This window comes from Phascolarctos cinereus, unplaced genomic scaffold (genome assembly GCF_003287225.1).
Source record: "Phascolarctos cinereus isolate Bilbo 61053 unplaced genomic scaffold, phaCin_HiC Scaffold_9;HRSCAF=440, whole genome shotgun sequence".
Classification (NCBI taxonomy): domain Eukaryota; kingdom Metazoa; phylum Chordata; class Mammalia; order Diprotodontia; family Phascolarctidae; genus Phascolarctos; species Phascolarctos cinereus.
In genome coordinates this window covers 190,199,402-190,223,655 of record NW_027556402.1, presented here as the reverse complement: position 1 = coordinate 190,223,655, position 24,254 = coordinate 190,199,402, and the positions used below count along the sequence as shown (strand labels likewise).

The 24,254-nt window shown below is 37.8% G+C and overlaps 1 long non-coding RNA gene across 2 annotated transcripts; it reads right to left on the bottom strand.

The window, feature by feature from the left end:
- Positions 1-9,217: 9,217 nt before the first annotated feature.
- Positions 9,218-23,790, bottom strand: LOC144455247 (uncharacterized). 2 transcript variants are annotated; one of them, XR_013483965.1, is made up of 6 exons: positions 23,662-23,790; positions 16,863-16,920; positions 14,386-14,748; positions 10,428-10,509; positions 9,719-9,772; positions 9,218-9,428 (listed from the first exon to the last, which is right to left on the bottom strand). It is a non-coding gene; the product is annotated as an uncharacterized LOC144455247 (long non-coding RNA). The 2 variants fall into 2 exon arrangements; XR_013483964.1 differs by having other exon boundaries at positions 9,719-10,509.
- Between the last annotated feature and the right edge of the window lie 464 nt (positions 23,791-24,254).

Here is a 24,254-nt window from a genome sequence, read left to right as displayed (position 1 = left end):
TTGAAACAATCTAAATTGTGATGCCTTTATTTTTTTAAGTAGTTGGGCAACTTGGATGACAATTTGGGAAGTAGTAACTTTTTTTAACAAGTAAAATCACATGTGGTTTTTAACAAACAAAATCACACATGGGTGCTCAAAACACAACCATCACAGTACACAGGGAGTAAGAAGACTCATTACAAGGAACTTACCAGTATTCATTACCTGCACATCAAAGTGGAAAAGCATGGGCACTGTGTTAAAGTTCTCAAATTCTTTCTCTAGTATTCCTCCTCCATAGGTTCTCAGTCCTGCCAAATCTGTTTCTAGTTTCTGTTGCTTGATCTGAAAATCACACCTAAGCATTTGAACCCTTCTGAGTACTCAGAGTAATGTTATATGGATACAGAAAAGTAGGATTATGGTAATTTTTACAGGAAAAAATGTAGAAGAGTTTGGCTTGGTAAGGAGAAGGGTCACTTCTTTCTGTGAGATAGGAGTGAAGGAGTAGATAGTGGAAGAAGGCATCTGGGTGATGTGAGAAGAGGAGGGAAGAGTGAACTCTTAGAAAAACCATAAACCCTGAAAACAAGTTACTGGGCACTTCCTTCTATTTGGTTACTCACATTTCATTAGGTTAAAGATAAATTCTTGCCAAAAGACCAGTAATGTCAAATTCTTTTGAAGATTTAAGACCCTAACCGCAGCATGCCAGGGGATTATGTTTCTTTGTCTTATTCTTTGTCCAAATTTTGATCTTCCTCTTTCTCTTGGGATCATAGGTACTTGGAGGATGCTGCAGTATCTTTTTCAAATTTTCCTAAAAATAAAAAGCATGAGAAAACACTCCAACTATGTCTTGTCATATAAAACTTTTCTACTTTTGTCTATGGCAAACAACTTTTGACAGTTTAAAATTTATAAACTGATAAGGCATGGTGCATCAACATTTTGTCTTTTTAAAAATTTACTTTCCTATGACTTATGTTTGTATTGCCAGAACAGCTGATCAGTGCTCAAATTAGAATTCCAAGTTGCTAGAAAAGATTTATTTACACAAGAGACTTAAAAGGCTAGAGATACTTGATGAAGGGTACACAAAACCAGGGGGAAATCAGTAAGCCCTACAGTCCATTTCCATTAGTCCTAAATTGGGAACTCAATTCAACATAGTTGGGCCTGAGCTTCAGGTTTCTACCTCTGAGGAGTGCTTTGGGCACCACTGGTATAATATTGCATGTTGGTATAGAGAAAGTTAAACCCCACTATTGAACTGATCTAACTTACCCTTCCTCTTTTAAAGGGTTTTATGACCCAAAGGAAGGCTGGATGGGAAAATAATTTTTAAAAAAATTTTTTATTTATTCCACTATTTCTAAATTACATGTAAATTTTTAACATTAATTTTTAAAAAATTTGAGTTCCAAATTCCCTATCTCCCATCCCTCCCCTACCCCTTGAGAAGGCAAGCAATGTGACATCATTTATATATGTGAAGTCATGCAAAACATGTTTCTGTATTAGCCATGTTACAAAAGAAGACCCGCACACACAAACAGGGAAAATGAAGTTTGGAAAATATGCTTCAATATGTACTCAGAGTTCATCATTTGTCTCACTGGAGGTGGATAGCATTTTTCATCCTGGGTCCTTTGGAATCATCTTGGATTATTGTCTCAGTCAGAGCAGCTAAGTCATTCACCTTTGTGGATGGGAACATCTTAACAGTATCCTCATGAGTTCTCTTGAAGCAGTCTTGTGCAAGGTCCCTTAGGAGGAAGCAAGGGACTGAGAGAAATTTGTAACATAAAGTATGTGACTTATCTTACCTCTGGGATGGCTCTGCAGGAGCAGAGAATGTGTAATATATGCCAGCCACATCAGAGATTATGGACTCAGGCCTTCCAAGCCTAGCCATTTGCTACTTATCATCTGCAGCCCTCTACAGTGTTCACTAGAATTGGTGAGTGGACAAAGGATTATGGGATTATCAAATACCTCACATCTGTAGCCCCCAAAATGCACTCAAAGATGCCATTGTGATATAAATAATTATTAGAATCACAGTAGAATTGAATCAGAAGATCAAAGCTGGAGGGAACCTTAGGACGAAGAATAAAAAAGGCCAGAACTGGAAGGAACCTGGCAGCATTGTAAAATGTAAGAAGCAACAGATAGACACTCAAAGTCTTGGGTTTGAATCCCGGCTCTGCTACTTACTAGCCTGTATGACCTTGGGTAGGTGCCTTCACTTCTCTGTTTCAAGGTCTCCTCCTCTGTAAAACAAGAGGGTTGAACTGGATGCTTTCCCTAAGATCCTATCCAGTTCTGAATCCTTTGATCCTATGTATGTAGATCATAGAATGTCAGAGCTGGAAGGGACCTTAGAATGTGGCGAGTTACAGCTTCTTTCTCTTCTTAAATTACCGTGGATTTACTATTTGTACAAGTGACGTATACCAGGCTTCTTTCTCCCCTTCCCCCTCCCCCTCTCCCTTCCCTGAGCAGTAGAATGTAAGCTCCTTCAGGGCAGCGACTGTTTCATCTTTGTCTCTGTATGTCCAGTACATAGCACAGTGCCCTATTGACCAAAGGTGCTTAATAAATGTTGAATCGATTTGAACCAGGATGCACTTTGTACCCAGTTCACAGGTGCCACACACCCAAATCCGACCAGGAATCACAGGAAAAGAGAATGACTGTACGTTAAGTTGAATAAGCAGAGATGAGCCCAAACATCTTTTCCAACTGTAAAATTCCAGTTCTCTGAGATCACAGGATTATATTATCAAATGTGTTATAGATAGAAAGCACTGCAAAATCAATGTTTACAGATTTAAATCTGAAATTTAAATTCATTTTAAAGAAAAGTAATGGAATTTAGATGACAGTTTGTTACTACATATCATTACAGCCCTCATAAGGCATCAAAAACCTTCAGAACAAACAATCTAGAAGTCACAGATTTTGAAATTAGGCTCCCTCCCACCCCAGTACTCCCATGTTTCAAAAGATCAATGATTTTTGTCAACATAGATGCCCCTTGCCTGAAGCAGATGGCAACCCCTCCACGCCAGCCCACTATGCTATTTTAAGTCATATAAACTCACATCAATTACAATTATTTTATCTTAACAGTTAATAAAAGGTACTTTAGCCTCAATGGTTATATAATCTCTTTACATAACATGCTAGAGAAAATGTTTTATTTCTCTTTGAATAAAATAAGCAATTAGAACAAAAAAACTTAAAACCATGGTCAAATTTAGAAAGCAAATCTGTGACTGCAATGTACTTTGAATTAACATGGCTCATCTTTTTTTTCTTTTTTTAGGCATTTGGGGTTAAGTGACTTGCACCAGCTAGTGTTAAGTGTCTGAGGCCGGATTTGAACTCAGGTCCTCCTGACTTCAAGGCCGGTGCTGTATTCATCTTTTTTTTTTTTAATGACATACTGTTCAATGGGCTGCCCATGGAGTTAGTTTATTAGCACCACAGGTAGATAATAAGCTGAGCATAGAGTTGAAAAGGAGGAGATTGGATTGGATCTTATTTGGGAGATTCTATAGGGCTTTCAGTGACACAAAATTGCTGACTGGTATAAAACCTCTCTTCTTTAATATTAATATTCTGGAAGTACGGGATAGTTGGTAGTGACCTGGCTTGGAGTCAGGAAGACTGGGTTCAAGTCCCATTTCTGATATGTATTGGCTGTGAGACCTTGGCTGAGTCACTTATCTTTGTAGTCCGTGCTCCAGGCAGCTCTTTATGGCTACTTGTTGAGGTTGTAATGGATGTTGCATTCATGTTGGGATGACACAGCAAACCCTGTTGGTCTCTTGGTCCCTTATTCTGTCACAGCTGCGGAAGGGTGGGGGTAGGCTGTGCCAAAACTTCATCAGATAGAACAGGCTGCTAAGTCCACTGAGTGGGCTTAAAACCAAAACTGCTTTGCCCTCTGTTTCTTTACCTCATGAGTATGCCAAGTATCTGTGCCTCCCTAGGTTTTACACAAGGGGATGAGGCGGGAACAGCACTTGTTCCAACATGGCAGCCAGAGAAGGAGACCCAGCCAGATAAGCTTAAGCCTGGGCCTCCAGCTTCCTTTTATGTTTATTTCTTTACAGATTGTAGGTGACAGAATATTAATTCCAAGGTGGATAGGTCCAGCCTCTGAGGGACTCATGAGTTCAAAAGATCCTGGATCTTTGCTTGCTGTCAGCTACCCCCCAAGAGATGACCTCTCTGTCTACTACAGGGCTTCTTGGAGGAGGAGATACCCACCGAACACAGGGTGAGTCCAAGTGTTAGCCTGGCTTGCCAGAAGACATGGACCGAGAGGAATTTGGGTAGCTGAAGGGAAATATAAAATGAAGATTTCACAGGCCTGAAAACTGTATCTTTTCTAATGCTTTAAGTATTAGCTTTCCAGGAGAGGAAAATAGTAGTCATGCTACTGCAGCCTTTTGTTAAATTTTCTGTCAATGTGAGGGGTCTTGTGTGTATATTAGGCATTTTTTTTTGTGTGTAGAGGAAATAAATTTGTACATTTAGTAGCTTTCTACTCCCTGCTTTGGGAAGATTCTACACAGAAGCTAAAAACTTTGTTTTAAGTAATTTTCCCGGGGGTGTGGTTGCAAAGGGTCCAAGACTGAGAAAAATGAGCTAATTCCATTCTTTGGAGACCATGCTCCCTCAAGACTGAACATGATCTGCCTACCTGCTTGGATCCAGACCTGAAAGGGATCCCTTAGAGAAAAGGGATATGGTAAAACACCCCAGCCTTGACCTCTTTCTGGGCCCAGTGGCAATAGCTTATTATTCTACATAAAAGGTGCCAACTTGCACTGGTTGATGACATTCCTCACCAAGATCTCCCTACATTGACGAAATCCCAGTTTGTAAAAAGCCAACCCAACCCAACAAAAACCTAAGGAAATGTTCTGGCTGCAAATCATGGACTAGATGATATTTGGGGGGTCAAAATTACTGATGAGTGTAAGAGCAGTAGGAATTTGGGGTTTACAGACTGCAATATATTGCCAGGGATGGCTTAAAGCATAAGAAGTGGAAGACATCCTCAAGGACATATGGACCAGAAAAAGAGGAAGTTCTTGCTCTTTATCCACTCAGTTTCCCTCAGCTGTTCTGTCTCAGAAACACCGCCAAATCTTAATCCACTATTCCCAGGGTAGAGGCAGAATCTCTGGAGGATGCTGAGGCCTCTTGTCCTGGAGGAGAGAGGTGGTTGACACTTGTTGAGATCGCAAGATATGGGTGCTGGCTGAGCCCTGGCTTAGGTTCTGATCTGGAACTTGAGGCTACTGAGATGAGGCTTCAGTCTGGGGTCTGGCTATTTAAAGAGGGCTGAGGTACAGCATGGCTGCTGCTTCAAACAAACCTAGATTTCCTTATCTATCAAAAAACCCCAAACAAACAAAGCCCTCCAACTTCACTGAACCCCTCCATCCCTAATATTGTTATCATGTATCTCTTAGAAAAAACTGTCTATACTCACTGCCTCAACTTTCTCAACTTTCACTTACTTCTTGACCTCTTACAATCTGTCTTTTTGTCCTAACCACTTGATTGAAACTGACTACTTAAAAGTCTTCAATGATCTTTTTAGCACCAAAGACAACATCCTTTTTTCCTTTCCTTTTTTCTTTTTTTAATCTGTGGCTTTGAAATGTTTTGTTAATGTTTATTCATTTTGAACTTAAATACAAAAAGATAAAGAACATTTCCGTGTACACAGTACAACATAAAAGAGGATTCAATATAAAAGCATGAATTTCCATTTCACACTGTTTATTTAAAAAAACTATGTAATAAATACTAGATATTGTTTTCAAAGCTAATTTGCTTTTCTGTGCTTCCTTCTAAGTTTTCTTTCTTTCTCTGCTGTGCACTTTTTTTCTCCCTCATTCCCCACCCTGCCCAAGAGAAGGCTACCATTAGACAGTAATATGTATGTGTATGTATATAGATATGTATACATATACATATATATATGCAGAACCATACCATACATATTATTTATCAGTTCTTTTATTTATCAGTTCTTTCCCTGGATGTGGATAGCATCTTCTTTCATAGGTTGATATGAGTATTTGTAATGTTTAAAATGACTTAGTTGTTCAAAATTGTTCTTAGAACAATATTGATGTTACTGTGTACAACATTCTCTTGGTTCTGCTCATTTCACTCTTCATTATTTCATGTAAGTCTTTTCATGTTTTTCTAAAATCAACCAGCTCATCACTTCTTGTAGCACAGCAGTGTTCCATTACAATCATATGTCATAACTTGTTTAGCCATTCCAATTGACAAGTGTCCCCTCAATTTCCAGTTCTTTGCCACCATACTTTCTTATTCTTCTAAAACTCTATGTAGCATTTGATATTGTTGACCAGCCCCTCCTTCTGTATACTGTCTTCTTTTAGGGTTTTCATGTCATAGTTTACCTGCCTGCCTGATGTTTTCTAATTTTCTTTGCAGAATGATCATCCACGTACCTACTACCCCTATGCCTTGAGCGTACTCCCAAATTCTGTTCTTAGACTTCTCTTCTCTATACTCTCTAACTCTTGATGACCACTTCAGTTTCCAAAGATGTAAGTAGTAGTTCTATGAAGATGACCTCCAAATCTAAATATCTAGACCTCATCTTTCTCTGGAGATTCAGTTTCACAAACCCAACTGCCTGCTGGACATCTCCACCTGGATGTTCCATAGGAATCCCAAAAACAATGTCCAAAACTGAACTCATTATATTTATATATTACACACACACACACACACACACACACACACACACACACACACACACACACATATATATATATATATATATATATATATATATATATAATTATATTTATTCTCTAAATCTGTTTCTCTTCTTAACTTCCCTAACTTTGTCAAGGTACTACTATTCTTCCAGTTACCTAGGTCCTGACTTAGTAGATATCTTCACTTCTTTATTTTTATTCATCCTTCCCCATATCTTGCCAAGTCTTATCAATTTTACTTCCTCATCATCTCTTATGTCTATCTGTTATCCTTCACCAATATGGCGACCATGCTAGTTTAGGCTCTCTCACCTGAACTACTGCAATAGTGTCTCTCTTGTCCAGTCTCCCTCCGCTCCCGTCTTTCTTCCACATGACTGCAGGTCCAACTCTTTCCCTTCACTATACAAAAAAGTTGCTCCCTCTTGTCTTGAGAATAAAAAAAACCCAAATCCTCATCTTGGCCTAATTTGAACTTCTCCAAACAAGAAAAATAAAAGTGGAGAGTTATATAATATGACTGCCCAGTAAAAAGCAAGTTCTTTGAGGTTAGAGACTGCCTCAATTTTGAATTTGTATCCCTAGCACCTAGCACAATGCTAGGCACATAGTAGGTACTTAATATATGTTTATTGATTGATGTCAAGGTAGAGGGAGTATTTAAATTATTTATCCATTTGGAAAGAGAATAAGAAAGCTAGTTATTAATCAGTATACTTATACGTTATTAATCCCCTTTTAAATCCTCTACAAGTTTCTAAAGGAAGTCAAAAGTAAACATGGAGGATTTTTATAAGACATTGAAGCAAAGAATGAAGTAGAAAAAAAGCATTAATCTCAGTGTCAGAAGACCCAAGTTTGAATCTCACCATTCCCAGTGCTGACATCCTATGTTATATGGTCTAAGGGTCTGGCTCTGGCATTTTGTCTCTGTCTCTGTCTTTGCATGTGTATCTGTCTGTCTCTTTCTATAAAGAGATATACATATATCTCTTTACATATGTAAAATATATCTCTTTATATACATAGAGAGCTATATGTATAAGTAGATAAATATAGAGATGCACAAGGTGTTCTGAAGGTCTTAGTGCAGTTTTATGCTTTAATACCTATATGTATATGCATACTAATACATACATGTTTTAAGCTGAATGCAGATTCAATAGCAGTTTTATTCTTACCCTATAAAAGTACTGTACATATAATATACATACATATGTGTATACATATGATAACATATACACACATACACACACACACACACACACACACACATATATATATACAAACAAAATTTTAATTAACCATAGCACTTGGGAGAATGAGGATTCTAGTTAACAATCTAGTCAGGATTAAGCAGAAGACCCTGTTGCTTTCAACTCTTGTTAAAAATATTCTAAAATGTTCACAAGTCCTTTGTTGGATTTATGGGTATATCTAATGTCTACACAACCAATGCAACCACCATCTCAATGTGACTACCATTTCAGAATCTCAAAGCTGAAAAGAGCCTTTGAGGTTGGCTAGTCCTTCTCCTACCTGAAACATGATAACCCTTTATGATATCCCTGACAAGCAGTCATACAACCATGACCTGAAGATCTCCAGGGACAGGGAACATGCTACTCTGTGTGGCTGCCTTTGGCATATTTGAGTACTGTATATCTAATTGTTAGAAAGTTTTTCCTCATGTCAAGCCAAAATCTACTTTCCTCTCACATCCACTCATTACTTAGTTCTACCCTCTGGGGCCAAAATGAATAATCCTAATCACAGCTCCACATTACAGTAATCTTTATTTCTCCAGGCTAACCTTTCCAACTGCTTTGATATTGCCTTTTATTTGTTGTGATCTCCAGTTATCTCATCAGTCTGGACGCTATCCTCTGCCTGCCAATCTCTTTCTTAAAAATATAGTTTTCAGACCTCCCCACAGAACTCTTGACTTGGTCTGGCCATAGAAAAGAACAGTGATATTATCAGCTTCTTTGTTCTGGAGCAAGATCCCTATTAATGTTACCTAACATCACTTTTACCTTTTTTTTGGCTACTACATGGCCATTGGTTATTATCAGTTATTATACTATCCAGAGATACAGGTGCTGAAGGGGTTGGTGATTTGGAAAAACACGTGGTAAACCCAGGAAGTTAACTTTTTTAAACCAAATTCCTCAAATATCTATATACACAAATACATATACATGTATATATATATATGTATTAACACATAATATATATGCATATACACACATAGGACTGGATTCTTTCTTCAATGTAGATGGAAGAAGTAAAGGTCCAATTAACTGAGATTTGTATTTGCTTAACTGAGACTCAGATTTTTAGAGTTGAAAGGGAACTCAGAGAGTATCTGATCTTTTCCCTCATACTACAGATGACAAAAGTAAGGACTAGGGAGTGAATGACTCATCTAAGTTCAAACATTCAGTTGGTCAATAAACTTTATTAAGGACCCACTATGTGCCAAATAGCAAGCTTCTGGCAGAGCTGGGGCTCTAGTCCCACTCTGGGGACTCCACATCTTGTACTTCTTTCTAGGTATAACTGGAAAGGATTCCTGGGGAGGGGAATCTCTTACTTGCTTTTCTTCTTGAGAAAGCTGAGCCTGCTGAGTAGTCAGAATTTTTGTAACTTCTGGAAAAGACAAATTAGGGTATTTAGTCCTAAGGTCAATCCTTTTCTCATTTAAAATAGTGCATAGCTATTCTGATTTTTAAAAAATCATGATTTTCAGTAATAATTAATCAGTTCCCCTTCTTGTTGTGTGGCTGATAATGCAATAGATGTGAAAAATTAATTTAACTTTGATATCATACTAAAAAGAAGGAGTTGAAGGTTAATCCCTTCCCAAATAATCAACAAATGGAATTAATCAAATTTATGCTAAAAATTCTAATAAGAATCATTGTTTTATTTTTCCCTACCAGGTACAATTTTTTCTTCAGTTCCAAGTTGTCTCCCTTCCCTATTCTCTTCCTCTACTCCATAAGAAAGCAAGAAAAACAAAATCCATTATTAATATGTAGCCATGCAAAACAAAGTTCCACATTAGGCATGTTAAAAAGAAAAAGAAATATGCTTCATTCTGCACTCTGAGTACATTGCCTCTTTATCTGAAGGTGGGTAGCATGTTTCATCATGAGTTCTTTGGAATTGTAGGATATCATTGTGTTGATCAGAGTTATTAAGACTTTCAAAGTTGACTAATATTGCTGTTATTGTGTAGTTTCTTCTCCCTAGAGTATGGCTAACAAAGAAGACTAATTTGGAATTTGAAGACAAGTTCAATTCATTTCCTTGATCTCTCTGTGCCTCTACCCGTACACCTGAATTTCCCACTCCTCCTTCCCCTCCATCTACTAAAATCCTATCCCACCTTCAAGACCTACTCTAATGCCACCTCCCCCATGAAGATCCCTATTTCCTAGTCAACAGTCATCCTTCCTTACTGTGAATTTCAACGTAGTTTGAAAGTGTGTTATTTGTGTGTGTCTTATGTTCCCTACTAGCCTTGATTAAGGTAGGGACTCCATCTTGTTCATTGTTAGGTCCACTCGCAGGACTTGAACTTGAAAATAATGAGTGCTTAATAAATTGAAAAGAATGTAAAACCCCTGATCATTTTAAACTTACCCTGTTGAAGATGGTCAAGGGACAGAAAAATCCTTTGGAGGTTTTTCCTTTTCTTGCCTTGAGGCTACCCACCTTTCCTTTTCTGAAATATAAACATCAATAGCTTAGCATACAAGAGCCACATTCTTATTGGGAAATCTCATTATAATCAGCTCCGGCTCAACACATTCAAAAAAGCTAATATGGTAGCATGGATTAGTACTGGAGATACTAATGAATTGGGTGGGAGTCAAAGAACTTGGGTTCATATCTGAGATCTACCACAGTCTCTCAGTGTGTCTTTGAGTCCATATGGCCATCCTTTCTTTAGGTCTACATTTCCTCCTCCATAAAAATGAGGGAGTTGGACCACACGATCTCTAAGGTCCCTTCCAGCTCTAATTCCTACAATCCTATAAATATATTCTTTAACATTAGATTAAAAATTCGATTTTGATCATCTGCCAAAGTCCAAGATACTCTGGAGGCATTTAGTGGCCTTAATCACTATTCTCTCTCCTGTAGAAATGCAACAACAAACTGCTAATCACTGATAATAAATAGATTTTTTCTTTCTGTTAGGTATGTCCAGCTCTGTGAGTAGAACATTAAACTTTCCTACAATTACTTTGTAATTATCCACATGTTTTTGCAATTCAGTTAAATTTGCCTTCATGAATTGACATGCTATATCATTTAATAAATATGTGCTTAGTGTTGTTATTGTTGTTGTCTGTTGTTGCTTTAAGCAGAATATAGTTTTTGTGTTCATCTCTCTTGATATTGCAAATTTTTATTTTTTTGTCTAATATTAGGATTTTAATTCCACTTTTGGGGATTTACTTGGCATACCAAATTCTCATTTCCATTCTGTATGTTATCTTTTTTTTAAAGGTGTGTTTATTATGACATGTTTCTTTAGCTATATTGTATTTTCATTTCTTATCTATAGTGACTTTTTCATTTTATTGAATTATTCAATTTACTCATGTTTAACATTATTATTATTAAGATTGTGTTTCCCTCCATTTATTTCTTTTTCATTGATTTATATCCCTTTTCTCTTTTAAGCCAGTATGTCATTCCTACAATTACTGTGTGATTAGTGTTACTTATGCTTTGTTATTTTGATGCTAATCTATTTTCCACAGGCTCTCTACTGCCCCATTTGCCTGCCCTATTTCAAATTGTTCTAATTCATTTATATCATTAATTTTTCTCTTATTCTTTATCTTTTTCCTTTATTCTTTCACTTTGTCTGCCAAGTTACACGAATAGTTTAACAGCTTCTCTACCCTTCAACCTCTTATTTTTAATAACTCTATTCTACTTTGTTTTTTTCCTTTTCTTTGTTCCCTCATTTTTTCCCTTTCAATATATTCTGAATTTTATTTTCTGATTAATAGGTTACAGTGATCTTACTAGTTCCTTCTTTATTTTGTGTTCCTTGTGGGAGTAAATTTTTTGAAGTCACTGGTTTGAGTTCCCTCTGTGCAAATTCCACTTCTGTGAAAATTTTGTATTATTACCTTTGAAGATCTTGCCCTGTCCTCTCCTTTTCTTGTGTCAGTCTTGGAAATATCAACTCATGAGGGAAACAATGTCAGGTGGAAACAGTGTTGTGTAGTAGAAGTCTCTCTGTGTCCCAAACAATGAGATCCAGTTGTCCTCTTTGCCCTTCCTATGATTAGTCTCCATTCATAAGGTAATTTACTTTTGTTCTGGTTGTATGCCCTTTCTACTATTTTTGGTGCTTATTACCCTTGGGAACTTTCACATCTTTTCCCCTGAGGATGAAATGTTCTGGAGGGAAGGTACAATAATTTCTCAGAGAACATAGTCTTCTAGTGAAAAAATTTCTCCCAGATGAAATCCATCATAAGGTCTTTTACTGCAGACTATACCTCTTCCCTCATAGGAATGTTGTTCTGCAGTGGAAAACTTTCCTTTTCCCTGCTGGGATAAGACAGCTCCTTCTGCTCCCACTGTCTCAGTCCCTCTGCTTTATTGCTGTTACTCTAGTATAGCACTTCCCTACTTAATTGAGAGAGAATTCTTTTTCTTTTCCCTATTTACCTATAGACTTAGAGGTTCATCATTATTCCATTTTTTTTATCCTTTACCTCTCATATCCCAGTCACACAACTTCCCATTCTGTTATCCCTTCCCATGAAAGATACTTAATTGAGGAGATTTAATCCCTGGAGGATTATATTAACTTCTTCACCTTCTTTATTCCAGATTCTAACACCCTCCTTAAATTCTTAGTCTCTTACATCCTTGATGCCCCTTCTTTATTCTTTCTTTTAACCCATAAATCAATCTTTCATTTAGAAAATAATTTATACATGAGATAATTGTTTTTATTTTTTTCTTGATAATTATGTTAATTTATTTTTCTCATGTTTCTGTTGTTTGATGCATTTGGAAATAAAAGAATCTGCTCATCTCTTTTTTTTTGGTAGAAATGCTTATTTTTATTTTGGCAAATTTCTCATCTTCTAAAAACTGATGATTAAAATCAGGCTTGTAGAATGGTTTTTTTTTTTTTGCAATGGGGCTCATCCCTTCCCCTTATTTTAGAACATACTATTCCATCCTCTCCAGTGTTTTTTCCTTTGTGAATGTGAAATAATCTTGTGTGATTTGAATTGCCTTTCCTTTGTATATGAAGGTATTTCCCTTTCCTCCTTATGAAATTTGTTACTGAAATAATGAAATTTAACCTTTATGTGCTTTTGAATTTGAAGCATGTTATTGTTTTTAATGGTAGTGCTCTATGGATTCTCTCAAAATCAATATTTCATATTCAGAAGCCCTGGATGGTATTCTTGTATTATATCCTGAATTATGGTAATCCAGATTTTTAAAAAATTTGTAATATTCCTCTAGGAGACTTATGATCCTTAAACAATTGTTGTTTTTTGCCTCTCCTGTCAAATTTTCCTCCAATTTGGTATTTTTGTGTTTCAAATCTGTTATCCTCTCTCCTCTACTTCTTTGGAAACATTCTCCATTATACATTCAAATTTTACTACTCTGCTATTTGTGTTTTTAAATTTTGTGTTGATCATTCTGATTTCTAGCCTATAATCATTTTCAATTCCTTCTTCTAATGTTTTTTTTCTAAAAACCAATTCTGAAATTTCTTGCATTGTCCTATGATCAATGGATAGTCCACAGGATTCTCTTTTGCATGAGGTCACATTGGTTCATTTTCCTTTATATTATACTATTTATTCAATGTGATTTTTTTCTTTGAAGTTGTACTCATTCTTCCTTTTGCCTTTATGATACTCTCTGTTGGTTAATTTGCTTGTGGCTGGGTTTTTATTCAGACTCTCTCTTGATAGTCTGGTCTTTCATCTTTTCTGATGAATTCTCCGTGTTTAACACTTGGGTATCCTCCACCATTTCCAGTCCCTGCCCCTTCCACTTTTGTACAGATTTCCCCAAGGCTGGGCTACTTGGTAGCTTCCCAAATGCGAGTGACCTAAAATGCAAGAGAAAATCTGAAAGACCAATAGAGAACCTGTATTAAAAAAAACAGACAACAAGCAGATTAACTAAGAGAGAGGATCATATAGACAAAAGGAAGAGTAAAATCTGAAAAAGAAAACCAAGGGGCATATTTAATGTATAATGTGAAGGAAAATGAACCAATATAACTAAATGAAAGATAATACTGTGGATTGCCAGAGATCATGGATTAAATGCAAGAACTTCTAAAATGATTAGAAAGAAAAATAGGACTTTAGAAATTAATTTAACCTCCTCACATTATGAGTTAGGAGGTTTGCTGGGCTCAGATCCTTGTCTTGAGTAACAGCTATCAATAGATGACTAGCTTCAGCTGGCTTTCCATTCCCTTTTCTGTTAGGGATAATCTTCTATTCCTCAGACCCAGTGCTCTGTTTCTATCTGGCTTGTGGCTTTGAATGCTGTATATGGTATATCTTCTGCTCTGCCCAATTCTTACCTCTTCCTTTGTCCTTTCCTTCACATGAGTGGAAAGAATCAGTGTCTGATGATTATTTCAGGGTCAACATAAAGAGATTTGGGTGCATTCATTGTCCTGGATGATCTCTACAGTCAGAGCTTGAGTCACAAGTTTGTTAGTACTCAATGCAATGGATGCAAGAAGTTGATTGTATACTCCATCATTTAAGAGATGAGGAATATCAGGTCCAGAATGGGTAGGTGATTTGCCTGAGGTCACAGAGGAAGTAAGGAAGTAGCAAAGCCATAGTGTGAACCTAAATCTTCTGATCTACTGCTCTTCCCACTACATCATGCTTCTTCCTCAGATGAATAAAGCCAGAGACCAGCAGAAACAATAAATCTGACAAAACATCAGAGTGTTCTGGGTTAGCGGGTCAGAGAAAACTTCAGCCAAAGGTTCAGTACCCTGGATAGTTCCCAGGTAAAGCCACTGTGTTGCTCAAATGTTAAGGGCTACTAAGGCTTTTAATACTGAGTACATACACAATTGGCAATTTCTTATTGGAGGAACTCATAGGTTCATAAGATTTTAATCTGGAAGGAACATTAGAAATAATCTATTCAGGCCCCATAATTTTACAGTTGAAGACACTGAAGTAATATAGTACAAATTGAAAAGGAGGTATTGTCTGCTGTGGCAAAAGGTACTGGTAAGCCTTTAGCTGGATCCAGTTTTGCCCTGCTCCATCTCTCCCACCTTCTTGCCTCCAATACCACTGAAGCCAAGAAGATAATACTTGGAATGGGCTGAAGGGAAGAATTCAATCAAATTCAACAAATATTTTAAGCTCCCATTTTTTGCAGAGTACTTTAGATATTCATATTATACAAAATATAAATTAGATTGGGCCCTCCCCCTCATGAAATTTACAGTATACTATGGGGGAAAATGCATATGTTATAATACACAGGCTAACTATAATAAACATTGCATGGAGGAGCACAAACTATTTTGGGATCCTGGGATTTAGAACTAGAAGGGACCTTAGAGAGTTTCTAGCCCAATTCCATTCTTTTATAGAGAACTAAAATACCTTTCTTCTTTATAAATATGAGTAATTTTTTAAAAAAATGAATCACAAACCAAAATAGATGTCTTGGTCTTGGGGCCTTTAGAATATTATTTAAAATAAATAAACCTTATTGTTATCTTCAATTCTCATAGTCTTATACAAGTCTTTTGTTAACCAAAAAAAAAAAAGGAAAAACCCCCACCCTCATTTTGTATGTGTGTTTTTAACTTGCACAGAAACCATAGTTACTGAGACAAAGGGAGATGAGAAGGCTGCAGGGACATTTTTCACTGAGCCTTTTTGTTCTCAGGGAATTCTCAAGCTTATGAGGATACATTAGGTTGTGTAGAGCACAAACTGCCCACTAAATAGATCTACTTGTACTGTGAATTAATAATTGGATCTGCACATTACTACTTTAAAAAATTCTATTCATGCCATACAGTACACTAGTTCCTTAAAAAAATCCACATCAACAAAAGACTGCAGGCAACCACAAAGAGGGGCAAAACCTGGCTGAGTGGCAATTTTCTGCTAATAAATCAACTCAGTTAGGATTCTCAGCTGCCCTAATGCTGTTTCCCACAAGTTACAAGTGACATTGTTTTTTCAGGAATGTCCTTTTTAGAAGAACATGGTGCGTCTCTCAAATAGCACTGAAGAAAATCTATAAAGATACCAAGCCATCAGGGATATGAGTTAAAAATATGTTGTAATAAACCTGATAGGAGGAAACAGGATTTTAATAGCTGTATCTTATTATATTATTCATATAGCAATAGGACCAAAGCACAAATCACAATGATGATGCTGTTGATGATGAAGATGATGATGAAGGGAGGAAGAGAAGATAATGGCTTTTGACCTCTATCAAGTTTTAGAATTGTAAAAATCTGCTCTGCTAAAGCAGTTTTCCTATGTCTTTGAAAATAGCAGAATAGGTTTCATTAAATGCCCACACATGGTTCTAGGCAGGGCATTGTACAAAGTTAAAAAAAAAAAAGAACAGTGAAAAATGTCTCTGGTAACTAGAAAATATAACATAAATATTAGTAGGCCATTTTAGTTAATTTCCTTTAACAAAAAACAAAGAATAAAACCAGCAGGTTTTTTTTCCCCTGAGGTAGGGAGCCAGGGAATGGAACTGGATGGAGTTCATTATTACTCTCTCCCAGTAGGTTGTATCCCCCATCTCTCCATTCTGACCAGCAATGCTGGGTAAGGATAGGTAGCTGTCTAGTGAACAACATGAGAATCTATGTGGCAGGGGGTGGGGGTGGGGAACAACCCTTTTGAATATGACTTATCAAAAAATGAATGCAGATTCTGACTCCCCATGACACACAATGATTGATTTTGTAATAAGTCAATTTTCATGTGTTTCAGTGAAGGCTCAGAATCTCCAGTGGGTAGTAATACACAAGAGATACAATTTCCAAACCTTGCTTGAGAGACACCAGTATTTTGCTGCAGCTCTGGATATGAATTCCTGATCAAATCTGTAAAGCAAAATTTCATCTATCATATTTAACACAATTATTTTCTCCCCATCAACAAATACTTGGTGAATAAATGCACAGCATGGTCAGGATTATCCTGACATATCTCTCACAGTGGTTTGTCTCTCTACAGTAGATACAACTGTGCCCAGACCCAAATCCACGTTTCTTTCTCCATTGTGGCTCCTCACAATGGAGCTTTCCTAATAACCATGTGTATAGCTTTCCCCAGTTCTTAGCAGGCAATAACCAAGTGTGGTGAAATGAATTCATATGAGGTATGGGGCCATTGTCAGTAGCTAAAGAAAAATGACCAGCTTTGTCATCAGTAACAAAAAAATTTTGAATCAACATTTGGCTTTGCCTTTGGCACCTCACTTGTCTTGTCTCTTCATGTCTAATTGTTCTTTTGGTACAACATGCTGCACAGATAGATGGCAGGTCTCTGACAGTGGATCTCAAAGACAAGACTTTCCATGGTGCACTCTCTAATGCCATGTGGAGAAGGGAGGAAGTGGGGTGATAATAAAATAACAAGAAATGTCCTAATCAAGCTTAACTTTTTCTATGTCTCAGCAACTAGTGATTCCCTTCTATCAATATATAATAAAGGATCATAATTTCATCCACATAAATCTTTCCTGTATTAAAAGTAGAACAGAGTGGGGCAGTGGTACAGTGGTTAGAGCACTGGCCCTGGAGTCAGGAGGACCTGAGTTCAAATACAGTCTCAGACCAGACACTTGACACTTACTAGCTGTGTGACCCTGGGCAAGTCACTTTAAAAAAAAAGGTAGATCAGAGTCCTTCTGTGCCTTCATCAATTTCTGTGGCTAAAAATAAAAGCATTTGTGGCCAACCTTTTGGTGATGAGTCTGTTCTCAGGACACACACATATACACACAGAACACATGTACACATATACTGTCACAAACATACAGATCCTTTTAAGACTGGTCAGGGTGGCACTTTGATGATATAACCTTTGAAAATCCAGGGTCATTGCCACTCATTGATGAAACATCAGGGGAGGACTTCAGTGAAATTAGTTATATTTACCATCCCCGTCCTCAACACACACACAAACATTATAAAGAATGCACATGTGTGTGTGTGTGTGTGTGTGTGTGTGTGTGTGTGTATATATATATATATATGTATATATATATACACACATATATATGTATATATGTATATATATATACACACATACACATATATATATACACACACATACATATACATATATACACACATATATACATACATATACATACACACATTATATATAGTATATACACACATATATACATAATGCAATTCTATGCATGTGATACAATATATAGTACAACATAGATGATGACTTAAGAGGAACAATTATGCATTTTCTAAGATGTACATGACGAGATAATCTAATGAAGGTACTTACCATGAAATGTCCCAATTCATAAAATAAGCCTACAAACTGTTGTAAACAGCTACTTGCCTAAGAGTAAGCAACAATTTATGTCAAGAGCATAAAAGAGAATGATGGTTTCATTTTGTTTAAATGCAATGTGCCCCATAAGACAAGAATGGCTAGATGGCCTATGGATAGAACCCAGCCTTTGTGAGATTACCTTTTGCCCCAAGGAACAGTTTAAAAAATATACCATATATTAAAAAAAGAAGAAAGAAAGAAAAACACCCCTTGATCTAATATGTTTTGAGAAAGACTACGTTAAATATTCTCTGACCCACCCCACTAAAGTCTCACTCTATATGTCCTATTGTATTGTGAAGGCAGCCCCTGTTCTTGAAAGCTTGGTCAATAATCTTGTAAGGTCTGCAGATCTTACAAGAAAGCTGTGTATGTTCCTGTTCCCTGACAGTTTAGCAAAGTGTTCAAAAGGCGCAACTCCAGAAAGTTGACCACCAGGGAATGAATTTATTTTCTGACCACAGTAACTCACAAAAATATACCTAGGTGTGGAATGGCTGCCATCTCCATCAGTGGAAAGATTACCACAGAGATGAAATCATAGATAGCAATACTATTAGCTAGTGTTTGTATTGTGTATTCATATTGGCAAAGTGCTTTACACATGTTATCTTCTGATCTCCTCAGGACAACTCGATGAGTCAATCACTATTATTATCTTCATTTTACAGATGAGGAACTAAGGCTAAAAGAGGTTAAGGCGATTTGTTGAGCTTGTATCTGAGGCAGGATTCAAACCCAGGTCTTCCTGACTCCAACTTTCCTTCCACTCTGCCACCTAGGTACCACTTCTAAAGTACTGAAAAAAAGTTTGATCTATGATTTTGCTTGATTATTTATCCTTGTTAAAAGGAGGGCTTGGGGAAGGGCATGGAAGAGATGAATATATAGGGAAGTAATTGTGATGTAAAAGACACAAATAAGTAACTGTAAGAAGAATGCTTGACCCTATTTTCATAAGGCAAAATATTTTACAAAAATATCCAAAATATTATACAAATATAAATTTGACACCTTTATTGTGGGTGACGCATTTTTTATTTTTTATAGTTTGGTTTTTATGTTTATTTTTTATCTGGAACTATATTTCATCAGGGTGGGGAGCTCCCCGTGTAGAAATTTTCATATAAAGATCATAGCTCTAGAGTTGTAAGGGGCCTATGAAGCTATCTAGTCCAAAGTGGAGGAAATTGAGGCCCTGCAAAATTAAGGACTTGCCCAAGGCTAACAGATAGTAATTCATGGAAGCAAGATTTGAACCCAGATCTTCTGACTCCAGAACTGCGCCATGATGCCTTCCATTAAAAAGGTCAGCAATTCTTTGAGAACTCAGTCTTAGAAAGCTACCTAAGGCATGGACTTGGAAAGTGATTTGTCCATAGCTGAACAGCTAGTCTATGTCAGAAGCAGCATTTGAATGTAGATCTTCCTGACTTCAAAGACTGGCCATCAATTCATTAGACCAACCTCCCTCTCCTACATGAAACCAAGTTGCTTTAACAATAAAACAAAACTTCATATAGGCTATAATATTTGTCAAGAATTAACAGTTCAATTCAATAAACATTTTTTAAAAGTAGGAACCGTGTTGATCAATGAAGAACTAAACTATGATGATTATGAACGTGTTTGATAGAGCCCATTTTGAAGAAACTTACTACTTACAATTTTACAAAAAAGACTGCCCCAACCCGAGGGTGGGATGGAAGAGAAGGAGTTTCACCTTTAAATTTGATTATATTTATTTGAAGATGGGAAAGTCAGACCTCCCAATATGTGGACTACCTATACATTTATATCACCACTGTCTAAGGGTAGTTATCACCATAAAAAAGGTCTTGAATTTTAAAATCCAGTCACTGTTTATTAGTGCTCTGTTGTAGGTATAGAAGGAAAAGTGAAAAGGAAACTTATATTTAACAGAGAGCCAAAAAAGTTATATGAAAAGGGTTTGTGAATCCACATTATTATTATCAATTATTTAAAAAAACCTTCATTTCCTTTTGCTACTACACAGTGGTAGTTTTGCTTCTCCTCAATTTTACTCCCTTTTTGTGGTTGCTTTAAATTGAACAAAGTGATCTTATTTCATATCTATGAACATGAGACTGCCAGTAGATACTAGCTTATATGGATTGCAGATTAAAAACAAAGCTAGCATAACTGAACCAAACTATTATAAAAGAACCAGAGGCTTTAGAGCCAGAAGTAGCAATAGAGACAATGTGGTGTACTTGAAAGAACCCTGGATTTGGCACTGGCAATCCTGGGTTCAAATCACGCCCCTGCCATTTATACCTGTATGACCTTGAGAAAATCAGTTTAACTCTTGGGAGCCTCAGTTTCTTAATCTACAAAAGAGCATGGAGAAAGATTATCCCTAAATTCCCTTCAAGATTTAAATTGCATAAACTTCTCCAATGTCCTCATTATACAGAGGAAGAAACTGAGCCCCACAAAAGAGAAATGATTTATCCAAGGTCATATACATGAGTAGTAAGTGGCAGATCAAAGATTCAAATCCAGGTCTTTTGACTAAGTTCTGTGTCCTTTCCATTCCTGAACAGAAATTTCACCCTCAAGATTACATCCCCAACAAATGGTCTTTTGGCTTCCAATTGAAGATTTACAGTGAGTTTGAAACCATGAACTCTGAGGCAGCCCCATCTACTTTGGACAGCTCAAGTTGGTAAGGAAATTTTCCATATTAAATCTATCTTTTTGACTTTTGCCAACAGCTCCAAGTACTTATCTACAGGATCTAGTAGGTCAAGTCTAATGAAACCCTTTTGAATTCTTGAAGTTAGCTATTACATTTTCCCTAAGACTTGTATTCTCCAGGCTAAACATGCCCATTCTTTCAATTGATCCTTGTCATTTTAACATGGCTTTGAATTATCTCTCCATCCTGGCCACCCTTTTTTGCAAGTGTTCTTCCCTATCCATGCCTCTTCTAAAAAAATAATACCCAGAAATGAACATGATCTGATCAGTGAAGAAGAAGCACAGTGTAGTGAAAAAGGCATGACATTAGGAGGCAGAGGAGCTGGTTAAACATCTAGCTGCAGCATTTACTGGCTCTGTGACCTTGACTGAGTAAGTCAATTAAATTCTTTGGATCTCAGTTTCCTCATCTGTTAAAAATGAAGAGGATTGTACTCAATAACTTCCAAGGCCTTTGCTGGCTTTAAATTATGAGTCTGTGAGATTTGATCTGACCAGAGAAGAAGAAGGGAAGGAAAAGTAAGCAGTATGGTACAGAGAAAAGAGGCTTGAATTTGGAGCTGAAAGGCCTGGTTTTGAATCTTAACTCTTTGGCTTACCGTCTATATGAATTCACAATTAATCTCTCTGGGACTAAGTGTCCTTGTCTGTAAAATAAGAAGCCTTCCGAAGGCTGATGATGAAGGCTGCTCCCCCCTTCCTGATGGGAACGTGATGAATTCAGGTGGCCAAATGAAAAATACATTTTTAAGATGAACACGGCAGGAATGTGTTTTACTTGACTACTTATTTGTTACAAAGGTTTTGTTTTCTTTTTCTTTTTAATCAGGAGTATGTTGGAGGGAGAGAAAATATATTTTTGTTGATTGAAAGAATGAATTTAATAAAATAAAAGGGTTAGATTAGATCACCTCTGAATCTGTGATCCAATGTTCATCTCCTTCATTCTGGACAGTTGGCTCCTCTCAGTGCTGTTTAGGGGAGAATTAACATTTTGCCTGCCACATCACACCTTTGATTCATCTGGCACTTGCCATTTTTTTTTCTACGAAAGGTATTTTATGTCCTTTCCCTCCCCATGTACTTGAGCAGCTGATTTTTTAAAACCCAGATGAAGGACTTTACATTTCCCCCTATTATATTTGATCTTATTAGATTTCTGGCATCAATCTATTCTGCTGTAATCTTTTTGGATCTTGACTGACCAGAGACAACATGATAGGTGGCATGGCACTGTACATATCTATGGTGCTCAGAAAGTAGTCTATCAATTGAAGTAAATACATATTGTTTCCTTCGGCTTAGAAAGAAACAAGCCAGTTAAACTCCTCAGTGCACATATAAAGAGAATGGTAGAACCTCCATTCCTAAATAAGTCAGTTACATGCAAAAACTTAAAACCCAGTGATTCTTCTTGTTTTGTATCTCAATTTAAGATGCTAAGGTTTTTATTAAACCACCGAGTCCAGCAGAAAGAACACTGCATATGACGTCAGATGACTGGATGCAAATTCTGCCACTAATCTTACTACCTGTGTGACCTTGGGCATATTGCTTAATAACGCTGGGCTTATTTCTTCATGGGTAAAAATGAGAGGGATTGGACTAGATGTCGTCTCAGGGTCCTGTGTAGATTTATGGTGAACCAAATGAACGATTCTCCATCCAGTATCATCAGGGCGGGAAGGTCCTTTTGAGATGTTCAAATTTAACTCTCCTTTTACCCCCTACCACTTCTTCCCCAGCAGGCTTTTCATTTTTACAGATGTGGAAACTGAGTCCTGTAAAGATGAAATGGCTTGCTTACAACCAGTTCTCAACTCCTACTCTAGGTTTTTCTCCAATTGTATCAACCAACACATGCCTCTTTTCATACATAGTAACTACAAACATAATTCCTAGATCTCATTTTCCATCAGCATATCATATGCCAAGAAGAAGGAAAAGAAACCAAATAGGAGAAAGATGCTACATTATTCATGCTGTCTGGAGGAGGGCAAGGATGGGAAGGAATCCTCATCATAACATAGAAGACACAGCCCCAAAGGGCCATAAGCAGGAAAAGGGCAAACCAAAGCCCCAGACAGACACTTAAAAATAACTCCGAGCCATTAGAGTCAGCATCTGGAAAGGTCAGATCCCAGTAACACTTATGGGGATTGGACATTTACACCAAGTCATCACAAGGTAGGTCCGAATGCAAAGCAGGCAACAACAACCTTCCCCTTCCCCTTCTCCTCTTCCCTATCAACCCCCCGGAACCTCAAAGCTCCCAAAGCTTCCTGGAATGTCTGCGGGGGAAGGGGTGTCTGGGGCTACCTAAAGCGAACGTCACTTCCCAAGCCCAAGCCCACCCTCTCCCCAACGCGCAGTCCCAGTGTCGCCCCCTCCCCTTCCCACTTTGCCCGAGCCCCAGAACCTGTCACCGGTATGAAAACGCTGAGAGGGAGAGGGAGAGGAAGAGGACCACCGCGGCAGGAGAAGCGAGGGCACGCCAGGAAGAGGAGACGGCACACCGAGCAGCTCTACCCACTGACCTACGCACTGTCCAGTCATGCTGCATAGTTACTGCACTAGCCCAGCAAACTCCCGAGGTGGCGGTGGCGGCTGCTGGGGCTCCTTCCTGCGACAGCCCGCCCACTGCAGCAGATGCGGCTCTCCGCCCACTCGGGCTTCTTCCCCAGATGTGCGCGCCCCCCTCCGCACACCCACGCCCTGCGTTCGCCTCGGGAGCGTGGAGAAGGTCCCATGCTCCTTTGGCAAAGGCGGCTAGATGGACCTGGCCCTGACTTGGCCGCTGCCCTGGCCGCCGGCCTTAGCCACACAGCAATTTCTAGGGGCTGGGGAGAGAGCGATTCCACGCTTCTGGCCTTGGTAGTGGCAGGTGGATGATAGAAGAAGAGTGAGCATTAGAGTAGAAGATAGCTCTGGAGCATCACTACCTTGCAAGCATTCATGGGTCTTTCTTGCTTCCTGGGGTTACAGTCGTAGTCTAGAGATAATTAGATCATGTCTCACCCAAGTGCCCAGGAAAGGGTTGACTTATCGAATCCCCACTGGTGACGTGGTCTTTGCCTTAAACTTCAGGTTTCTGGGGGGTAGAATACCTAAAACTCAACATAGAAGTGAT